General features: G+C 41.5%; 1 protein-coding gene across 1 annotated transcript in view; it reads left to right on the plus strand.

The window, feature by feature from the left end:
• vezt (vezatin, adherens junctions transmembrane protein) overlaps positions 1-22669 on the plus strand; it is a 184791-nt gene that overhangs the window by 26159 nt on the left and 135963 nt on the right. The gene's annotated exons all lie outside the window — the stretch shown is intronic.

Here is a 22669-nt window from a genome sequence, read left to right on the forward strand (position 1 = left end):
GGCGATGGTCCTCCATTCTGGAGACGTGACCCATCCAGCGCAGCTGGATCTTCAGCAGCGTGGACTCGATTCTGTCGGCCTCTGCCATTTCGAGTACTTCGACGTTAGGGATGAAGGCGCTCCAATGAATGTTGAGGATGGAGCGGAGACAACGCTGGTGGAAGCGTTCTAGAAGCCGTAGGTGATGCCGGTAGAGGACACATGATTCGGAGCCGAACAGGAGTGTGGGTATGACAACGGCTCTGTAATTAGCAGCAGTATTGCCTCTGATTGAGCAGCGTAAACTTGAGGACAAGCACTTGTGTCAATGATTCCGTGCTGAACCGAAGATGCTAAACAGTTAAAGATCATGTAGTTTTTACATACTGTTAATCCTGAGCCTAATTGGTCCTCTTGGATGGATATAAAAGACCCCATAACACAATTTCTCAGAAGTGACCAATGAAATTGCTCCAGCTTTCATTTATTCCTTAATTTAAAATCGTAAATAAAAACAAACAAGCTACCAGAAGAGATGGTACAAGCAGTTGCAATTTTTAAAAGTCATTTGGACTTGCACTTGATGGGAAAGTTGTGTAAGGATGTGGGCTGAATGCAGATTGGTGCAGATGGACATTGCAGTTGGTACTGATGGTTGAAAGGACTACAGTAACTTTTTTTACGATAACACTAATTATTTCCCAAGAGCTTTGGGATTAACTCCAGGCTATCTAACCGATCAGAATTAGCCCTCTGTATTTTGCTTTTTTTACACAAAAAGCTAAGCCTTAATAAAAACAAATTCAACCTTTTTGAGCTGCACATGGTATTTTTTAAAATTTTTGTTCAGTCATGGTTTCATTGAGTGAGGGAGATGGTACCAGCAAATGATCTTGCTCTCAATAGCCTCTTTTAAACTGCAACACCTGGGTAGCTCTCCTGGGACCCAGTTGTGATTACTAAGGCAAAGATGCTGGGAGCACCTTTTAAATTGTAGGGGGATTGATCCATTAAATGGCCAAACTGGCGATTTAAACGAGATCCTGCTCCCGCAATGACGTGTCATGTGCTCACAGGAATTACTGCTGGATGTTCAGATGCTGGCTGCCTGGTGATGCACACACAAGCACTGATGTCATCAGAATAAACAGGCCAGCCATTTTCATTTTCAAATTGCCTGTGGATGTGACCTGGGTAAGTTTAACTAGGTTCTGTGACTGAGCTTATTGTTGATTTTAAGAAGAGGCTGTTGGAACATGCTCCTATCTGTATTGATGGGAAGGAGGTTGGAAGCTTAAAGCTCCTGGGAGCCAATAGCTCTGATCTTTCCTGAAACCAGTACATTGAGGCAACTGTGATGAAGGAACACCATCACTTCTACTTTCTAAGGAGATTTGGCATGTCATTAGGTAATTATGGAGCATCAACATTCATTGGAGCGACTTCATCCCTAACATCGAAGTACTCGAGATGGCAGAGGCCGACAGCATCGAATCCACGCTGCTGAAGATCCAACTGCGCTGGGTAGGTCTCGTCTCCAGAATGGAGGACCATCGCCTTCCCAAGATCGTGTTATATGGCGAGCTCTCCACTGGCCACCGTGACAGAGGTGCACCAAAGAAGAGGTACAAGGACTGCCTAAAGAAATCTCTTGGTGCCTGCCCCATTGACCACCGCCAGTGGGCTGATCTCGCCTCAAACCGTGCATCTTGGCGCCTCACAGTTCGGCGGGCAGCAACCTCCTTTGAAGAAGACCGCAGAGCCCACCTCACTGACAAAAGACAAAGGAGGAAAAACCCAACACCCAACCCCAACCAACCAATTTTCCCTTGCACCGCTGCAACTGTGTCTGCCTGTCCCGCATCGGACTTGTCAGCCACAAACGAGCCTGCAGCTGACGTGGACATTACCCCTCCATAAATCTTTGTCCGCGAAGCCAAGCCAAAGAAAAAGAAAAGAAAGGTAATTATCAAATTTGTTTGAGTACTGGGATGTCATGTGATGTTCTAGGGTTAGGACATGGAACCTAATCCTCTTAGTGAAGTAATGTTTTAATCAATTGCAAGTTGTTGAAATACATTTAAATATAGACAAAATATTTTTAAACATGTCTCCTAAAAAAAAAGCTGTTGCTGCCTTACCTGGAACCTGACGAGAATAAAAGTGAGACCTACAGTTGGTGAGAAGCAGGGAGCTAGCGTGCAAGCTGCTCCCCAGGTGAGTGATCCACGTGAAGGGCATTCTTTCGATTTTCAACGTTGCTCTCCCCCAATGAGGGGGAGATGGCATCCAAGAAAACCCTGAAGTGATAGGTGTGTACACAAAGGCCCTCAGTGATGCTGTCAGAATAAGACTCAGGTTCACAAACATCTAGCAGCGAAGAGGATGAAGATCAAGGAGAGCAGCAGCAAGAAGCAGAAGAGGTAAAGAGAAAAGAAGCTAGAACTGTAAAAACTAGATTTAAGACTAAGGCCAAAGATGTATCAAATATTGAATTATGCGAAAATGTAAGGGGAGAAATAAACAAAGTGTTGGAGGCTGTTAACAAAATGAAGAAAAAAATTAAGTAAGAAGGCTCAATGAAAAGAATGCAACAATTAGAAGGTAGAATAACTATAGTGGAAGACACTACTACTTTAACTTTGGAGAACAAGAAGCTACAGCAAAAGATGTAGGACTTTAGTAGGAAGAACAATATTAAGATAATGGGTCTCAAAGAGGGTGAAGAAAAACAAGATTTGACCGGTTTCCTCCTGGAATGGTTTTCTGAAATGTTGGGAGCTGAACATTTTACCATTCTATAGAGATCGAGAGAGCACATAGAACTCTTAGAGCTCAACCACCTCCAATTCAAAAATCCAAGATCTATATTAGTTAAATTTCTTTGATACCACGATAAAGAGAAGGTGCTATCTTTGGTAGCAACAAAAGGAAGATTGACAGGAGGCCCACGTGAGTATGAAGGTCCCAAAGTTTTATATTCTGATAGAAGTGCAGACATAAAAAAAGAAGGGAATTCAATCCAGTTAAGATTTTCTGGGAGAAAGAATACATGTTTCTTCTGTGGCACCCAGTGACTTACATACCAGGCGAAGAAAACAAGTTCTTTTTAAGCTTTGCGGAAGCTGAGGAATTTGCACAAAATCTCCCAGTTGTTCAGAGGAGTGAAGAATATGAAAATCTGTTAATATTATTTCTTTGATGACCTGCTTTTGGCAGTTTTTATAACAAGGAGTAATTCAAGATATTTTAATTACTTTTCTCTTTAGCATTGTTCTTTTTGTGTTTTGTAGGTTTTTTAAAATTGTCTTGAATTAAGACTTAAAGAATTTAAAATAAATGTACCGGGGAGGAGGAGGGGTGGGGGAATGGGGAAGGAAGAAGGAAACTTCAATTGGATCATGTGGGTAGTTGAGTCACAGCCTGCAAAATAGAGGGAGGTGGTGTTGAACTATATTATCATAACACCAATTGTTTATATATAGTTACATGTTCTAAGTATACTTTGAAAGTTTTTTCTTGCTTTCTTATTTCTTTTTATCTGGATTGCTGGAGGAGAGGTGTGTAAGCATGCTGGGTTTGAAAAAATAGTTATGGGTGGAAAACTTACAGGGAGAGGTAGAAGAAATAGTGAATTAGCAAGAGTAACACTGTTAAATACAGAAATTACAATGTTAAATGGGCTATGAAAAGTAAAAGAGTATTAAAAAGATGGGCGTGGATGTAGTTTTTCTTCAAGAAACTCATCTATCTGAAAAAGAACATTTGAAGTTAGAGAAATTGGATTAGACATGTAGTAACTTTCTCTTTCAACTCCAGAGGAAGAGGTGTGGCAATTTTGGTGAAGTAGTGAACTGGATTCGACCATGGTTGGATGGGAGAAGCCAGAGAGTAGTGGTGGATAATTGCTTCTCAAACTGGAGGCTGTGACTGGTGCTGGGAATATTGTTGTTTATCCATCTGGATGATGATGTGGTAAATTGGATCAGCAAGTTTCCAGATGGCACTAAGAAAGGAGGTGTTGTGGACAGCAGGGAAAGCTTAAAGAGGGATCTGGATCAGCTGGAAAAAATGGCAAATGGAATTTAATGCAGACGAGTGTTACACTTTAGAAGGACATGCCAAGAAAGGACAGTAAATGATAGGACACTGAGGAGTGCGGTTGAATAGAGAGATCTGGGAATACATATACATAATTCCCTGAAAATAGCATCACAGATTATAAAGAGAGCATTTGGTATATTGGACTTCATAAGTCATAGTATTGAGTATAGGAGTTGGGATGTTGTGGTTATGTATAAGACATTGGTGAGGCTAAATTTGGAGTATTGTGTACAGGTTTGGTCACTTAACTGCAGGAAAGATGTCCGGAAGATTAAAAGAGTGAAGATTTACTAGGATGTGCTGGGACTTCAGGAACTGAGTTACAAGGGAAGGTTAAAGGGGTTAGAACTTTATTCCCTGGAGTATAGTAGAATGAGGGGGAGATTTTATGGAGGTGGATAGATAGAGTAAGGAAAGGCTTTTTCCATTGAGGGTAGGAAAACAAGAGTCCGCAAGCATTGAATCCATGCTGCTGAAGACTCAACTGCGCTGGGTGGGTCACGTCTCCAGAATGGAGGACCATTGCCTTCCCAAGATCGTGTTCTATGGCGAGCTCTCCACTGGCCACCGAGACAGAGGTGCACCAAAGAAGAGGTACAAGGACTGCTTAAAGAATCTCTTGGTGCCTGACACATTGACCACCGCCAGTGAGCTGATCTCGCCTCCAACCGTGCATCTTGGCGCCTCACAGTTCAGCGGGCAGCAACCTCCTTTGAAGAAGACCGCAGAGCCCACCTCACTGACAAAAGACAAAGGAGGGAAAACCCAACACCCAACCCCAACCCACCAATTTTCCCTTGCAACCATGCCTACCTGAACCCCATCGGACTTGTCAGTCACCAACGAGCCTGCAGCTGACGTGGACATTTACCCCTCCATAAAGCCAAAGAAAAAGAAAAGTAAACAAGGGGAAACTTCCTCAGACAGAGTGGTGGGAATGTGGAAGGAGTTTCAAGCTGAGGTGATGAATACAGGCTCAATTTTAGCATTTAAAAATAAAATGGAAAGTAATGTAAAAATAGAAGAATGGTTTAATGAAATAAAATACTGTCTCCCATTGGAAAAAAATTACTTATAATATGAGAGATGATTATGATAAATGTCAAATTTGGGAGCCATATGAGATTTGAATATAGACTAATCCAGACCTTCTAATCCAGACCTTCTAATCCAGACCTTCTAATCCAGACCTTCTAATCCAGACCTTCTAATCCAGACCTTCTAATCCAGACCTTCTAATCCAGACCTTCTAATCCAGACCTTCTAATCCAGACCTTCTAATCCAGACCTTCTAATCCAGACCTTCTAATCCAGACCTTCTAATCCAGACCTAATCCAGACCTTCTAATCCAGACCTTCTAATCCAGACCTTCTAATCCAGACCTTCTAATCCAGACCTTCTAATCCAGACCTTCTAATCCAGACCTTCTAATCCAGACCTTCTAATCCAGACCTTCTAATCCAGACCTTCTAATCCAGACCTTCTAATCCAGACCTTCTAATCCAGACCTTCTAATCCAGACCTTCTAATCCAGACCTTCTAATCCAGACCTTCTAATCCAGACCTTCTAATCCAGACCTTCTAATCCAGACCTTCTAATCCAGACCTTCTAATCCAGACCTTCTAATCCAGACCTTCTAATCCAGACCTTCTAATCCAGACCTTCTAATCCAGACCTTCTAATCCAGACCTTCTAATCCAGACCTTCTAATCCAGACCTTCTAATCCAGACCTTCTAATCCAGACCTTCTAATCCAGACCTTCTAATCCAGGCCTTCTAATCCAGACCTTCTAATCCAGGCCTTCTAATCCAGGCCTAATCCAGGCCTTCTAATCCAGGCCTTCTAATCCAGGCCTTCTAATCCAGGCCTTCTAATCCAGGCCTTCTAATCCAGGCCTTCTAATCCAGGCCTTCTAATCCAGGCCTTCTAATCCAGGCCTTCTAATCCAGGCCTTCTAATCCAGGCCTTCTAATCCAGGCCTTCTAATCCAGGCCTTCTAATCCAGGCCTTCTAATCCAGGCCTTCTAATCCAGGCCTTCTAATCCAGGCCTTCTAATCCAGGCCTTCTAATCCAGGCCTTCTAATCCAGGCCTTCTAATCCAGGCCTTCTAATCCAGGCCTTCTAATCCAGGCCTTCTAATCCAGGCCTTCTAATCCAGGCCTTCTAATCCAGGCCTTCTAATCCAGGCCTTCTAATCCAGGCCTTCTAATCCAGGCCTTCTAATCCAGGCCTTCTAATCCAGGCCTTCTAATCCAGGCCTTCTAATCCAGGCCTTCTAATCCAGGCCTTCTAATCCAGGCCTTCTAATCCAGGCCTTCTAATCCAGGCCTTCTAATCCAGGCCTTCTAATCCAGGCCTTCTAATCCAGGCCTTCTAATCCAGGCCTTCTAATCCAGGCCTTCAAATCCAGACCTTCCCTTGAAAATATGGTCCTTTCATCAAGAAATGTTTTATTAAATATGGTTATAATTATTACGATGAATGTGTGTTCTATCTGCAGGGTTTAGGGATGGTGGGGTGGGTGAAAATTGAAAATTATTTAGTATCTATTATGTAATGATATTACAAGTTAATATGAAATGTATGAAAGATACTAATAAATAAAACTTTCAAAAAAAAACATTAAAAAAAAATTTGGACAGCTACATGGATGGGAGTGGTATGGAGGGCTATGGATTGGCTACGGTCAGTGGGACTAGGTTGAAAAGTAGTTCAGCACAGATTAGAAGGGACCTGTTTCTATGCTGTAATTTTTTATAAGCCTACACTAATCTTATTTGTCTGCATTAGGCTCTCGTTCTTTCTCGTCCAAGTGCCTTCTAAATGTAATTGTACCAGTATTTACCACTTTCTCTGGCAACTTGATCCAGAAAACCACCACCCCTCCTGAGGAGAAACTTATTTTTAAATTTCTCCCCTCTCACTTTAAATCTATGTTATTGTTCTATTTTCCCCTGCCCTGGGTGAAAGATTAGCTATCCATCCTGTCTACCCCTTATAATTTTATAATCCTCCAGCAGGAATGGCCAGCATTTTAATTTTTAATTAATTTAGACATACAGCACGGTAACCAGTCATTTTGACCAATGCGTCTGTGCCACCCAATTAATCTACACCCCTGGTACGTAGTCGTGGGTAGAAATTGCCCATTACTGTGCTGTATGTCGAAATTAAAAGGATGGCCACCCTGCTCTAAGGTGATCCTTCATCCTTCACGCTCCTGTTTTCAATTGAAAATGAACTCGAGATTCCATTGCTCAAAATGACTACAGCCAAATTCCTGAGAATCTTTTCTTTTTCTCTAAGGCTACCACATCTTTCCTGCAGTGTGTTGACCAGAACGTTACACACTACTAAGTGGTCTAACCAGTGTTCTGTACCATTGCAACTTCTCATCCCAGTCTCATTCTTAATGCTTCTGCCTATGAAGACATGCACACCAAATGCATTATTTTTCCTGCCACCCCTATGCATCATTCTCACAACTTTCAAGGAGCTGCTGTCTTTGACTCTCGAGGTTCCACTTGCCATTTATGCTATGTCCTACCAGAATTTGATGTCTTAAGGTACATTTTCTTGTATTGATCTGGGTTAAATTCCATCTGCTCCTGCTCTGCTAAACTTTCCAGTTGACCTATGTACTTTCTTTGGACCACCTTTGCTATCTACTGCTACCAATTTGAGTGTTGTTGATAGACTCTCATCAGACCATCTGCATTTTCATCTGTGTTTATGTATTGTAATGGTGGGAGTAGGTTCAAGGGGTAACAAGTGCTGGCAACCTGTTAGTAGTAAATGATCTTTATTTAAATGCAGGTAAATTTGCACTGGGTTGCACTCGTACACACAAACAAAGCAGTTGCACGCATATCATACACATCGGATGCCAGTCAAAGATGATTGCAACTCCCAATTGTGATGCAAGGGTTACGCAAACAATACCCTCCACCCATCTACAACAAGCAAGCATGGTACACTAATCTACTAACAATTCCAGTGGGTGAAATGCACCTCACAACTGGTTCTCTGGTGTCGCTCATGGCTCGCAAACTGGATCGGACCCCTCACACTGTCTTCCAGCGTCACTTGCCACCTGGAGTGTTGTGCAGGGATCTTCTCAAGGTGAACAAGAGAGAGTGGCTCCTTGTGGGGTGCTTTGTACGACGGGGCGGGGGGTGGCGGGAGGAGGCTGGCTCAGGTGCACCCCTGTGACCTATGGGACCCAGTTGTGTGGTAGCTTCGCTTGTGGGTGGATCGAATCTTGATTGGCAGGAAAGGTGACTTCCAAATTGTTTCCTGCCAGAGAGGATGGGTGACTTTCTGTCTCAAATGTACAGAAATATACAATGGAAATTTAAAACCAGTCTCCATCACCATTTCCTGTGAACAACAACTTTCCACAGATTTACAGTCAGAAAAATTCCTCAGCCTCCTGTCTCAAAGTTTGAATCCAATATGCCCCCACATCCCTTAACTTCTAGAACAACCTATCATGTGGGACCTTGTCACAAGCTGTTAAGTCAATGTTAAGTGCTAAATTCATCTATTTTGTTTTCATCTCATGAAAGTCATTTGTATTTGTGAGATGTAGTCTCCCTGCTGGCTCCTCCTAATTGGTCCCTGCCTTTCCAAATGACCACCAATCTTGTTCCTCAGCGTCTTCCCCAGCAACATCCTTGTCATTCAATAAAACCACATCACTCATTGTTCCTTCTACCCTTTTGAACAAGTAAATATTGTTCGATATCCAGATAGCAAAGATGCACAAGATCTCTCAGCCCAGCAACCAATCCTCTTTGTGGGATTCTCCCCATCCCTGTGATTCAATATTTCCAACATTTCTCTTTTGTGCTTTAGATTTTCTCCAGATTATCACTCTAACTTAACTCTCCAGCTTCCACCTCCTTCCTGCTGAATACAGTTGAAAAACATAGAAACCTTACAGCAAAGTTGTGCCGAACATGTCCCTACCTTAGAAGTTACTAAGCTTTCCCATAGTCCTCTATTTTTCTAATCTCTATGCATCTATCCAAAAGTCTCTTAAAGGACCCAAATGTAGCCACCTCCATCACCATTGCTGGCAGCTCATTCCACATACCCACCACTCTGCGTTTATATTAATTTAAAAAAAAATAAACATACCTCTGACATCTCTGTACCCTACTCCCCAGCACCTTGAACCTGTATATTCTTGTGGCAACCATTTCAGCCCTGGCTGGGGGAGGGGGGGGGGATAAAAGCCTGTGACTATCTAAATGATCAGTGCCTCTCATCTTAAACACTTCTATCAGGTAAAAGGCCATTCATTTAACCTGTTTCATAAGGCATGCTCCCTAAACCAGACAACATCCTTGTAAATCTCATCTGCATCTTTTTTATGGCTTCCTCATCCTTCCGGTAGTGAGGTGACCAGAACCTGCACAGTTCTCCAAGTGGGGTCTGACCAGGGTCCTCTAAAGCTGCAACATTACCTCTTGGCTCCTAAATTCAATTCCATGATTAATGAAGGCCAATATTCTGTATGCCTTCTTAACCACAGAATCAACATACGCAGCTGCTTTGACACCAAGAACCCTCTGATCCTTCACTTTGCCAATACTCTTACCATTAATACTACACAGGTAATCCCCCAACTTATGACCGTAATGGGGGCTAAAGGGTTGGTTGTAATTCAGATTGGTCATAAGTTGGATTTTCTCCATCACACATGTCTGAGGTCATGGAACATTCAACAAATAAACCTTTAATGGGGACCTCTGTCTGCCACGGAGACTTCGGGCTGCTACAGTACTTTTAATACAAAATATGTAATTGTACAGTAGTTTTAATAAAAATTACAAAAAAAGTCATTTATGTGGGTGGACATAACTCGTGTAGGTTGGAAGTTGAGGGCTACCTGTATTCTGGCATCATATTTGATATCAAAATGAACCACTTCACACTTATCTGAGTTGAACTCCATTTATCACATCTCACCCCAGTTTTGCATGTACTGCTGTAACAGCCCTCCACACTATCCAGGATTACCCCCAACCTTTGTGTCATCATCCCTCCTCATCCAGGTCATTTATAAAAATCACGAAGAGTAAGGGTCCCAGAACAGATCTCTGAGGAACACCACGGGTCACTGACCTCCATGCAGAATATGACCTATCTACAGCCACTCTTTGTCTTCTATGGGCAAGCCAGTTCCATATCTATAAAGCAATGTCTCCTGGAATCCCAAGCCTCCTTACTTTCTCAATAAGTCTTGCATGTGGTACCTTATCAAATGCCTTGCTGAAATCTATATACATTAAATCTACTTTTCTTCATCAATGTATATAGACACATCCTCAAAAAATTCAGTCAGACTCCTATGGCATGACCTTCCCTTGACAAAGCCATATTGATTATTCCTGATCATATTATACCTCTCTCAAATGTTCATTAAATCCTGCCTCATGATCTTCTCCACCAACTTCTGAAGTACGACCCACTACTCTATAATTTCCTCGGCTAATTCTACTCTCTTTCTTGAGTAAAGGAACAACATCTCCACAACCCTCCAATCCTTTGGTATGTCTCCTGTTCCCATTGATGATTCAAAGATCATTGCCAGAGGTTCAGCAATCTCCTCCCACAGTAGCCTAGGCTATATCCCATCTGGTCCTGGCGACTTATCCATCTCGATGCTTTCCAAAAGCTCTAGCACATCCTTTCTTTTAATCTGCTGCAAGTCATCGCTACAATCACCAAGATCCTTTTCCATAGTGAAGTATGAAGTACCTCTACAATTTCTTCCAGATTAATACACATTTTCCCACAGTCACACTTGATGCATCCTATTCTTTCCTGTTTTATCCTCTTGCTCTTCACATATTTGTAGAATACCTTGGGTTTTTCTTAATCCTGCCCACCAAGGCCTTCTCATGGCCCTTTCTGGCTCTCCTAATTTCCTTTTTAAGCTCATTCCTGTTCCCCTTATAATATTCTACATCTCTAACATTACCTAGCTCTTTGAACCCTCTGTAAAGTTTACTTCTTAACTAGATTTTTTTTTACAGCCTTTGTACTCCATGGTTCCGCTACCCTACCATAACTACCCTGTCTCATTGGAACATACATTTGAAGAACATCACACAAATATCCCCTGAACATTTGCCAACATTTTCCTGTGTGGATAAAAACATTGGCTTGTAGGAAGAAAGCAGAGAGTAAAAGCGCAAAGAAAGTATTCTGCCTGGAGGTCGGTGACTAGTGGAGTGTTGCAGGTATCTGTTCTGGGACCCTGCTCTACCTGGATGAAGAGGCAGCGGATGGGCAGCTGACATGAAGGTTGGTGAGTTGTGGATGGAGCTGAAGATTGTCAAAGGTTACAAGAGCATATAGACAGGATGCAGAGTTGGGCAGAAAAGTGGCAGATGGATTTCAATCTGGATAAGTGTGAGGTGATGTGTTTTGGAAGGACAAACCAGAAAGCTGAATACAGGGTTAATGGTTGGTTACTTAAGAGTGTGGGGTTCAAATCCATACATCTCTCAAGATTGCTGCACCGGTTAATAGTTCAGAAAGCCCATGGGATGCTGGGCCTCATTAATAAGGGGATTGAATTCCAGTGTAGAGAGGCCATGTTGCAATTCTACAAATCTCCAGCAAGACCACACTTGTGTTCAGTTCTGGTCACCTCATTATAGGAAGCTATGGAGAGGGTGTAGAGGAAATTTACCAGGATGTTGCCTGGATTGGAAAATTATGAAGCAAAGTTAGCACAGCTGGGACTTTTCACTTTGGAACGTAGAAGGATGAAAGGAGACTTGATAGAGGTCTACAAGATTATGCGAGGCATAGATAGAATGGATAGCCAGCACCTGTTTTCCGGGGCAGGATCAGTAAATGCCAGAGGATATAATGTACAAAGTGAAGGGAGGGAAATTTAGGGGAGGCATCAGGGGTAAGTTTTTTTTTAACAAGAGTTGTAGGTGCCTGGATGGTAATGGAGGCTGAAACATTGGGGGCATTTAAAAGATTTTTGGACAGACTTATGGATGAAAGAAAAATAGAGGGATTCAAGGTAGGGATGGTTCAGTACTTTTTTTTTAGGAATGAATATTTGGATCAGCACAACATTGAGGGCTGTTCTATGTAATATCTGTTCCCATTTTTAGCTTCCAGTTTCCTGCCTGATAGCCTCATAATTTCTCTTACTCCAATAAAACATTTTTCTATCTTGTCTATTCCTCTCTCTCTCCAATGCTATTGTAAAGGAGATAGTAATCATAATTCTATCTCCAAAATTCTTCCACTGAGAGATCTGATGCCTCACCAAGTTCATTTCCAATAGCAAATCAAGCACAAACTTGCCTATTGAAAGTTTATCTACATATTTGTGTCAAAAAAACTTCCTGAACATGCCTACAAACTCCACCCTATCTAAACCCCTTGCCCTAGGGAGATGCCAATCAATATTTGAGAAATGAAAATCTCCCATCACAATACTGTTACTACTACACCTATCCAGAATCTGTTTCCCCATCTGCTCCTCGATATCTCTGTTCGTATTGGGTAGCCTATTTTTAAAAAAATACCGTCAAATTATTGACTACTTCCTATTCCTAACCTCCACCCACAAAGACTCCATAGACGATCCCTCCATGACGTCCACCTTTTTGCAGATGTGACACTATCTCTGATCACAATGCCACGCCCCCACCTCTATTGCCTCCCTCTCTGAAACATCTAAAACTGAGCACTTGGAGTAACCAATTCTCTCCCTGAGCCATCCAAGTCTCTGTAATAGCCACCACATCATAGCTCTGAATATTAAACCACGCTCTAAGCTCATCTGCTTTGTTCACAATGCTGCTTGCATTAAAATAGACATCTCAAACCATCTGTCTGAGCACTTCCCTTCTCTATCACCTGCCTATCATCCTTCACACACTGTTTCCAAGTTTTGTCTATTTGTGAGCCAACCACTTCTTCCCCAGTCTTTTTAGTTGGGTTCACACCCCCTACAATTCTAGTTTAAACTCTTCCCCAGTAGCCTTAGTAAGCCTCCCTGCCAGGATAATGCCCCCCTGAGATTCAAGTGGAACCTGTTGTAATAGATATGTGTTAATATGGATCCTTAGTTTAATGTTAAAACTATATTTTAACTAGATATGGTTTCATAAGTTGGTAGCGGGTGGTTACAGGGGCACAAAAACAACATATTAGCATTTTAAACACATGGTTCTTTAAGATAGAAGACAGAAGCCAGTTTGAGATTAAAATGAATGTGGATTGAAATTAGAATCAAGAAGATGAAAAGTATTTATGATGGTTCTTGAGGTAATGGAAACAATAAGTGTTGGTTCAGAAGCACCTGTATAAATGCATGGACATTATAGTTCTGATGAAAACAGATTCCTCGCAGATAGAACTGTGCTTAAATTCATTTAGCACATTTGTGTCAAAAGACCTTATGAACATCAAAGACAGAAATGATGCCCCATACCATGTGACATGAGAAATGGGCTGGAAATGTATTATCAAATTCAGATATTTTTGGATCAGTTTAATTTGAAGAGTACAGGGGTTGGAACCTTTTGAAAGACAAGGTGGAATTACAATAACCAGAATATTTGCTGTTGTGACCGAATAAGTGGCTTTTGAAACAAGGAAGACATTTGTTGTCTCTTTGCAAAAGAGGCCAGAATTCTACTGGACCTGCTTCATTTAACTCTTGTCTTGATTTGTGAATTCCTCGTGGAAGAAAAGAGCCACTTCATTTAACCCTTGTCTGGGTTTGTGAATTCCTCGTGGAAGAAAAGAGCCACTTCGTTTAACCCTTGTCTGGGTTTATGAATTCCTCATGGAAGAAAAGAGCCACTTGATTTAACCCTTGTCTGGGTTTGTGAATTCCTCGTGGAAGAAAAGAGTCACTTTGTTTAACCCTTGTCTGGGTTTGTGAATTTCTCGTAGAACAAAAGAGCCACTTTGTTTAACCCTTGTCTGGGTTTGTGAATTCCTCGTAGAACAAAAGAGCCACTTTGTTTAACCTTTGTCTGGGTTTGTGAATTCCTCGTAGCTCAAAAGAGCCACTTCATTTAACCCTTGTCTGGGTTTGTGAATTCCTCATGGAAGAAAAGAGCCATATTTGCTTTCTCTTTGAAAAGCGGGCAGAATCTTCATGTGGAAAACAATTCAAAAAATTTGATCCTGGGAAGACAAGAATTATATTCTCCTTTTCACAGGAGGTTCATTGGTGGCTCAAAAGATGGTCATTTCTATTTAAAGAATATCTTCATGACATTCACCAAAAGAATTGTGAGTAAGAGGCCTGAAGATTTGATGTTTAAAAGCGCTTTATAATTCTTCCTGAACTGAGAATTTAAGATCATCATGCAAGACTAAAAAGAGGAATCACGCGATGGAGTAGTGCCCGGTCGGGAAAACCAGCCCTCTTCAGGAAAATGGGAAAAATAGGAAAAAGCAAAGTATAACAAAAATAGAGTACAAGAAATAGAAGATAAAGATACAGAGAAGTGAAAGAAGATGGCTTCCAAGAAGGAGAAAGTAAAAACAACTGGAAAAAAAGTTTAAAAGTCGCCAAAGAAAGAAGAAGGCCTTACCTGCAGGAAGGAACAGGACACTGTGGTGACGAGGAGCGCCCGACCCTCAAGGTCAGTACCTGCCCTACAGAGTTGCGACCCACCAGCCAGTGCACTACAAAAATGGCTCTCGGAGCCAAAGAAAAGTGCGCAATCAGTGGAGAAAGAATACACCGGTGGGAGATGAGACCCACTAACACCAGCATCATGTAGACCAATATCTCTACTTAACTCAGACTATAAGATAATAGCGAAATTATTAGCAATCAGATTGGCCGATTATGTACCTAAAATAGTTAAACAAGATCAAACTGGATTTATTAAGAAAAGAGGAACGGCGGACAATGTCTGCAAACTTATTAATCTAATCCACGCAGTTCAAGGAAATAAGAAACCAACAGTGGCTGTTGTCTAGACGCAGAAAAGGCCTTTGACAGAGCAGAGTGGAATAAGTTATTTAAAGTATTACAGAAGTTCAATCGACCAGAAAAATATATAAATTGGATTAAAGCATTGTATAATGGACCATTGGTGAAGGTAACAGTAAATGGATATGTGTCGAGTCACTTTAAATTAAGTAGGTCAACTAGACAGGGATGTCCACTATCCCCCCGCATTGTTCGCCTTAGCAATAGAACCTTTGGCAGAACTGATAAGAATATAAAATAAAAGGGATAAAAATAAAGAAGGAGTATAAAATCAGCTTATTTGCGGATGACATCATAGTATACCTAACAAAACCAGAGGAAAAGAATTACATAAGAAATTGAAGGAATATGGAGAAATATTGGGGTACAAGATCAATGCAAATAAAAGTGAAATGATGCCAATGAGTAACGCAGACTATACAGAATTTAAAAAAGAATCACCATTTAAATGGCAGGCACAAGCAATCCAATACCTAGGGATCAGGTTAGATAATAACTTAAGCCACTTGTACAAACCCTAACCCTAATAAAGAAATTGCAGGAAGACTTAGAACATTGGAGAGAATTACCGCTAACGTTGATAGGGAGGGTAAACGGCATTAAAATGAACCTGTTTCCAAGGATACAATACTTATTTCAAACATTACCAATTCCCTTAACAGAAAAATTCTTTAAGAAACTAAAGAGAATAATAAGGAAATTCTTGTGGAAAGGGAGGAATCCAAGGGTAGTGTTAGACAAATTACCAGAGAGGTATAATAAAGGTAGTTTACAGTTACCAAAGTTTAGAAATTATTATAGAGCCACACAATTGAGGTTTTAATCAGATTTTAACCAGACAAGGGAAAAAACAGACAGAACTAAGGTAGAACTAGATAAAATAGGGGAAAAGGTACCAGAACATATACTTTATAAGTGGGATGAAAAGCTGGTGCAATATTAAAAACTCACCAGTACTGCATCATTTACTTAATACATGGAAGAAGATCCATTTAGAAAGGAAAAAACGAATGATCTAATACCAAAATTACTATTGACGCAAAATCCGCTAATCACTTTTACAATAGACAACCTTTCCTTTAGAGAATGGGAAGAAAAGGAATCAAAAGAATAGAAAACTTTTTTGGGAAATAATTTATTAACATTTGAACAGTTGAAGTACAATTATGGAATAACTCATGGTACAATGTTTGCATATCACCAACTGAAAACTTATTTAAAGGATAAATTGGGAAACAGCTTGAGATTACCTGAAGGAAGCTTTGAATATGTGATTACAGACACAATGATAATCAAAAGATTTATAACCAACATGTACATTAAACTGTAAGATAAGGAAAATGAAATAAACTATAAACCTAAGCAGAAGTGGGAAAAGGATCTAAACATAAAGATAAAAAATGAAGTATGAGAAAAGTTATGTTCTGGAACTATGAAGAATACAATAAACATAAGGTTATGTATGATACAGTATAATTGGTTACAGAGGGTATGTATCACTCCTCAAAAATTAAAAAAATGGGATTCAACATTATCAGATAGATATTTTCGCTGTAAGAAGGAAATGGGAACAACATTGCAAGCAACTTGGCCTGTACGAAAGTAAATACATTTTGGGAAGAATTAAATCAGATACTAAATAAAATTACCAAAAATAACATACCAAAAAAACCAGAGATATTTCTTTTAAGAAACATAAGAAGTAGAGAATTAGGCCTCAAATTGGATAAAGTGCAAAAAAAAAATTCATTATGATGGCCTTAGCGATAGCAAAAAACTGTATAACTTCAACTTGGAAAATGGAAGAGAGCATGAGTATACAGCAATGGTACATGGAAATGAATAAATGTATTCCATTGGAAAAAATAACATAATTTAAAAAATAAAGTCACAATGTTTGAACAAATTTGGGAACCATACATGGAATGTATCAGAGAGAGCTTGCCGATGACCTCCATCCCCTAAAATGAGAATGAAAATGATAAGACAAAACGACGAGATTCAGTGTGTAATAACTAGATGATGCATTTTTCTTGTTTATTTTCCTTTGTGTGAAAATATTGTTTTATGGTTTTATTGTATTGTATATGTTGAATATTTATGGGTTTTGGAGGGGGGTCGGTAGAGGGGAGGGATGGAGGGAAGGGTGGAAAAAAAGGGAGAAAAGACCACTGTGTAAATTTAATGAGATACATTTGTACATATTTTGGTTGATATGGTTCACAAAGTGAAAAATTTTAAAAAAAATTGAAAAAGGCAAGACTAAAATGATTCTGAAGTTTTAAAAAATGACTTTTCAGACTGGGACTTTAATTTCTCATGCACATGGATTTTACATTTGCGCGTGGTGGGGTTAAATGTAGAGATAAGTAAGAAATATTATGTTATTGATAGTTTAATAAAAGCTATTATTTTGAATTTACCTGGTGTATCTGGTGAATTTTCCATTGCTGTTTCTTTGTTAGTGCTAACAAAGTCCCTTTAGTTCCAAACAAAAATTAAAAGGGTTGTTCATTTATAACCCTGCCCTTTTTGTACAGGCCCCACTTGCCCCAAAAGAGGTCCCAATAGTCCAGAAATCTGAATCCCTGGCCCCTGCTCCAATTCATCAGCCACGCGTTTATCCTTCACCTTATTTTATTCCTATTCTCACTGTCTCTGGCACAGGCAATAATGCAGAGATTACTAGCTTTGTGGTCCTGCTTCTCAACTCCTTTCTAAACTCCCCATTTTTTTTTCAGGACCTCTTCACTTTTCCTAATTATGTCATTGGTGCCAATATGTACCATGACCTCTGGTTGTTCTCCCTCCCACCTCAGGATATCTTGGACATGATCTGAAACATCCCTGGCACCTGGAAGGCAAATCACCATCCAGGTTTCCTTCTGTGTCCATAGAATCACTTGTCCAACCTCCTAAATAGAGTCCCCTTTCACTACTGCCCTCCTCTTCCCTTTCCTACCATTCTGAGCCATAGTGCTGGACTCTGTGTCAGAGGCACAGCCACTATTCCTTCCCCCAGGTAGGCTGTGTCTCCTGCCCACCCCCCCGCCTCCACCCCCCTCCCCAACAGTATTCAAACAGGAGTGCACTTCATTGATTTTCTTTTTGTTGTCTGCAAAAGTAAGAGTCCTTAAATGTGTATATACTACCTAACCTGCAGAAAATATTAACACTTTGTATTTTCACTTTGTATCTCTAGCATCTAGTTTTGCTTTTTATCCCGTATTTTTGTTTCAAATATCAAGGCTTTATCCAAATTCATTGACGTGGAGACCAAGTGATTGGGTATACTTAAGACTGAAGTAGTTTCTTCATTAGGGAATCTAAAGTTATTGGGGAGAAGGCAGTAAAATTGGGTTGAAAAGAATATTAAATCAGCCACGATGGAATGGCAGGGCAAAATGGCTTAAATCTGCTCCTATGTCTTGTGTCTAAGTTGGTCAATTGTGTGGAAGTCCAGGAATGTACCCCCCATGCAACTAGATCCACTTCCTGATCTGCAGGCCACAAGTGGTGAGCATCGTTGACCGTGCGTCCTCCATGATAATCCCGAATACCAGTGTCCCAAAGGCTGAATACACTGCTCTTTGCTATGCTCTCATGCTGTGTGGCTAACTACTGCACTAATTCCATCTGCAAGCTTGCAATGGTGTCATTGTCATCGGCTGGATCTCCAATAGCAATGAGAATGAATATTGGAAGTAAATAATCTTTTGGTAGGATAATAACCTCCCCCTCAAGGAGTGAAACACAAAAGTCTGCAAATGTGTGATTGTAATAACACAAATTCTGGAGGAACTCAGCAGGTCTAACAGCCTCCATGGGAGGAAAGATATCTAACCAATGTTTTGGGCCTGAAAGTATGAGTAAAGAGCAGGCAGGCACCTGAATTTAAAAAGTATGGGGAGAAGAAGAAAGAGCAGGAGAAGCACAGGCCAACAGAAAAAAAGACAATAATTGCCTATGGACAGGGAGAGAGGAGAAGAAAGATTAGAATTGATTGGGGGAGGGGTAGCTCTGCATGTAGATCTAGAGGAAAGGAGACTGAGGGAAAGAGAGGCAGGGGTAGAAGAAAGGAGAAATAGGGGAATGGAACAGACAGAAGTCAGTTAATTCTCTGATTTTTTTTTGGGGGGGTGGTGCCCAGATGGAATTAAAGATGTTTTTTCTCCAATTTGTGCATAGTCTCACTCTGGCAGTGCATGAGACCATGGACAGACTTGTTGGCGTGAGAATAGAGTGGGGAATTGAAATGGGTTGCTACTGGGAGATCTTGCTATTGCAGATGGGCAGATCAAAATGCTGAACAAAGTGATTTTTTTCTTCTTCTCCCTCATTTGATCCTGAATGGTGGTGAGGGAGAAGGTATGGGTTCGAGTGTACCATTTATCACCTCTCCCTCAATGACAGCAAGGTGGAGCTGGTCATTGGCTTTAGGAAACTGGGTGGGAGATGAAATTGATACCTACAGGGATGTGTTCTTTAAGTTCTTAGAAGTTACTATCCATCAACAACTGACTTGATTCAACCATGTTGACACCATAACCTAGAAAATATACCAATGATTCCATAAAGTTTTCAAAATTTGGCACGTCCTTGAGGTCTTGCTAATTTTTTCTCAATTCATCCTAAAAGGTATCCTTTTCTGAATGCATCACAACTTCAGATTTCAGATTTATTGTCAGAGTACATATATGACATCACCTACAACTCTGAGATTTTGTTTCCTGTGGGCGAGGCAGAATTACCACTCTAGTGAAACAAGATAGGCTGCAGGCGCTTGTAGTAAACACACCAAAATGCTGGAGGAACTCAGCTGGTCTTTTCAGCATCAATAATAGACAAAGATATATTGCTGATGTTTTGAGCCTGAGATTTTCTTCAAGGAAGAGGCAGAAGCAGGATATATCAGAAAGTCTCAGAATTCAAACAATGGGGGAGGAATCCAGACCAATAAAAGGTGTTAATTCGATATTAGGGATGAGGTGAGAATTTATCACGTCTGCTAAAGAAGACAGGGAAAGGAGAGACAACAAGGGAAGAAGGGGGTGGTTGGGGTGGAGGGGGGTTAACAAAAGCCATGTAACTATTACTTATTGTCTTCTTTGGCTTGGCTTCGCGGACGAAGATTTATGGAGGGGGTAAATGTCCACGTCAGCTGCAGGCTCGTTTGTGGCTGACAAGTCCGATGCGGGACAGGCAGACACGGTTGCAGGGGAAAATTGGTGGGTTGGGGTTGGGTGTTGGGTTTTTCCTCCTTTGCCTTTTGTCAGTGAGGTGGGCTCTGCGGTCTTCTTCAAAGGAGGTTGCTGCCCGCTGAACTGTGAGGCGCCAAGATGCACGGTTTGAGGCGAGATCAGCCCACTGGCGGTGGTCAATGGGGCAGGCACCAAGAGATTTCTTTAGGCAGTCCTTGTACCTCTTCTTTGGTGCACCTCTGTCACGGTGGCCAGTGGAGAGCTCGCCATAGAACACAATCTTGGGAAGGCGATGGTCCTCCATTCTGGAGATGTGACCCACCCAGCGCAGTTGGATCTTCAGCAGCGTGGATTTATTGTAGTGCAAAAAACTACACGGCATATACATGTAAACAAATAGAGAACTAAACAGCTAGTGAATGTAAACAAAGAGTGCATTACAAAGAGAATTTTAAAAATCACTAAAGTGCACGAGACCTTAAATGAGTCCCTGATTGAGTTTGTTGTTAAGGAGTCTGGAGGTGGAGGGGGAGCCGCTGTTCCTGAGCCTTGTGACACCAATAACTCTTTCCTGCTGGCAGCAGCGAAAACTGTGCTTGAAGGGTGGTGTGGATCCTTAAAAATTGCTGCTGCTCTCTGACGGCAGCATTCCTGTAGCTGTTCTCAATAGTGGGAGGGTTTTGCCTGTGATATCCTGGGCTGTGTCCTCTACCTTTTGGAGGGCTTTATGCTCAGGGGTATTGGTGTCCCCATACCTGACCGTTATGCAGCTGGTCAGCATACTTTCCACCACACCTCTGTCGAAATTTGCCAAGGTATCTGGTGTCTTACCAAACTTCCATAAACTCATGAGGAAGTAGAGGTGCTGCCGTGCTTTCTTCACGATGCCATTAGTGTGTTGGGTCCAGGAAAGATCCTCCAAGACAGTGACTCCCAAGAACTTCAATTTGCCCATCGTCTCCACCTCTTATTTCTCCCAATGATCACTAGATTATATACCTCTGGCTTTCCCTTCCTGAAGTCAACAATCAGCTCCTTAGTTTGGTGATATTGAGTGTGAGGTTGTTGTTGATGCACCATTCATCCAAGCTTTCAATCTCCCTCCTCTATGCTGACTCATCACCTTCCTTTATACAACCCACTAACATTTTATCGTTGTTCTGAGCCACACAGTCGTGGGTGTAAACTGAGTAGAGCAGGGGCTAAGAACATGTCCCTGTGATGCACTGATACTGATGGAGATTGTGGAGGAGAAGTTCTTATCAATCTTCACTGATTGTGGTCTAGAGAGGAGGAAATTAGTCAGTGGGGTGTTAACTCCCAGGACTTGGGAGTTTGCTGATGAGTTTTCAAGGGATGGTGGTGTTAAAAGCCAAACTGTAGTGGATAAAGAGTATCCTGATGTATGCATATTTGGTGTCCAGGTGTTCCAGGGTTTTGTGTAGAGCCAGTGAGAAGGCATCTGCCATTGACCCCATCATCATCAGATGGAGAAAGGATGGGTTCATCAGTGGACGTGGGTATGTGGAGGGGTGGCCTACGCTGTGGCTTGAAGGCATTGAGTTCCTCGGGGAGCAAAGCTTTGCCATCTGCTACTTCACTGGATTTGGTTTTGTAGCAGGTTATGGAATTTAGGCCTTGCCCCATCTGTCGGATGCCTCTTGCTGTTTCCACTTTCATTTGGAATCTTCACCTTGCCCGGGATGTAGCTTTTCATCATACCTGTTCCTTCTGTATTGATCTAGATCTCCAGACATAAATGCCTGTGATCTGGCTCTCAGCAGGTTCTGGATTTCATTGTTCATCCAGGGCTTCTAGTTGGGGAAAACACTGAATGATTTGGTTGGGACACACTCATCCACAGTTGTTTTGATGAAGTCTGTGAAACCACTGGTGTAATCATTCAGATTCTCAGCTGAGTCCTTGAATACTGCCCAATATGCTGTCCAATACTGCCCAATGAACAGTCCTATAACTCTTCTTCAACCTCCTGTGACCACCTTCTACCTGTTTTGATCTCTGGAGCCTCCCTTTTTAGGCTCTGTCTCTCTGTATGAAGGTAAAGATAGCAATTTTTTAAAATTCTTCTTCTTTCACCCCCCTCCCCCAGTCTGTGCCCAGTCTCTCTGTAAAGGAGACCATAGGAGGAGCACCAGATGTAGTAGATGACCCCTGCATACTCATGTGTTGCTTCACTTGGAAAATCTGTTTTGGCCCTGAATGGTGGTGAGGGAGGTATGAAGGTAGAAGAGCACTGCCAGGTGATCTAACTTGCCAAAATGCAGTCTCGGTGGGGGGAAAAGCAGTAGGCCTCTTTATTTTGGTGATCCAGTAATCGAGTGTGCTAGGACCTCTGGTACAGCAGATTACATGCTGTAG

Source organism: Narcine bancroftii, chromosome 13, assembly GCF_036971445.1.
Source record: "Narcine bancroftii isolate sNarBan1 chromosome 13, sNarBan1.hap1, whole genome shotgun sequence".
Classification (NCBI taxonomy): Eukaryota; Metazoa; Chordata; class Chondrichthyes; order Torpediniformes; family Narcinidae; genus Narcine; species Narcine bancroftii.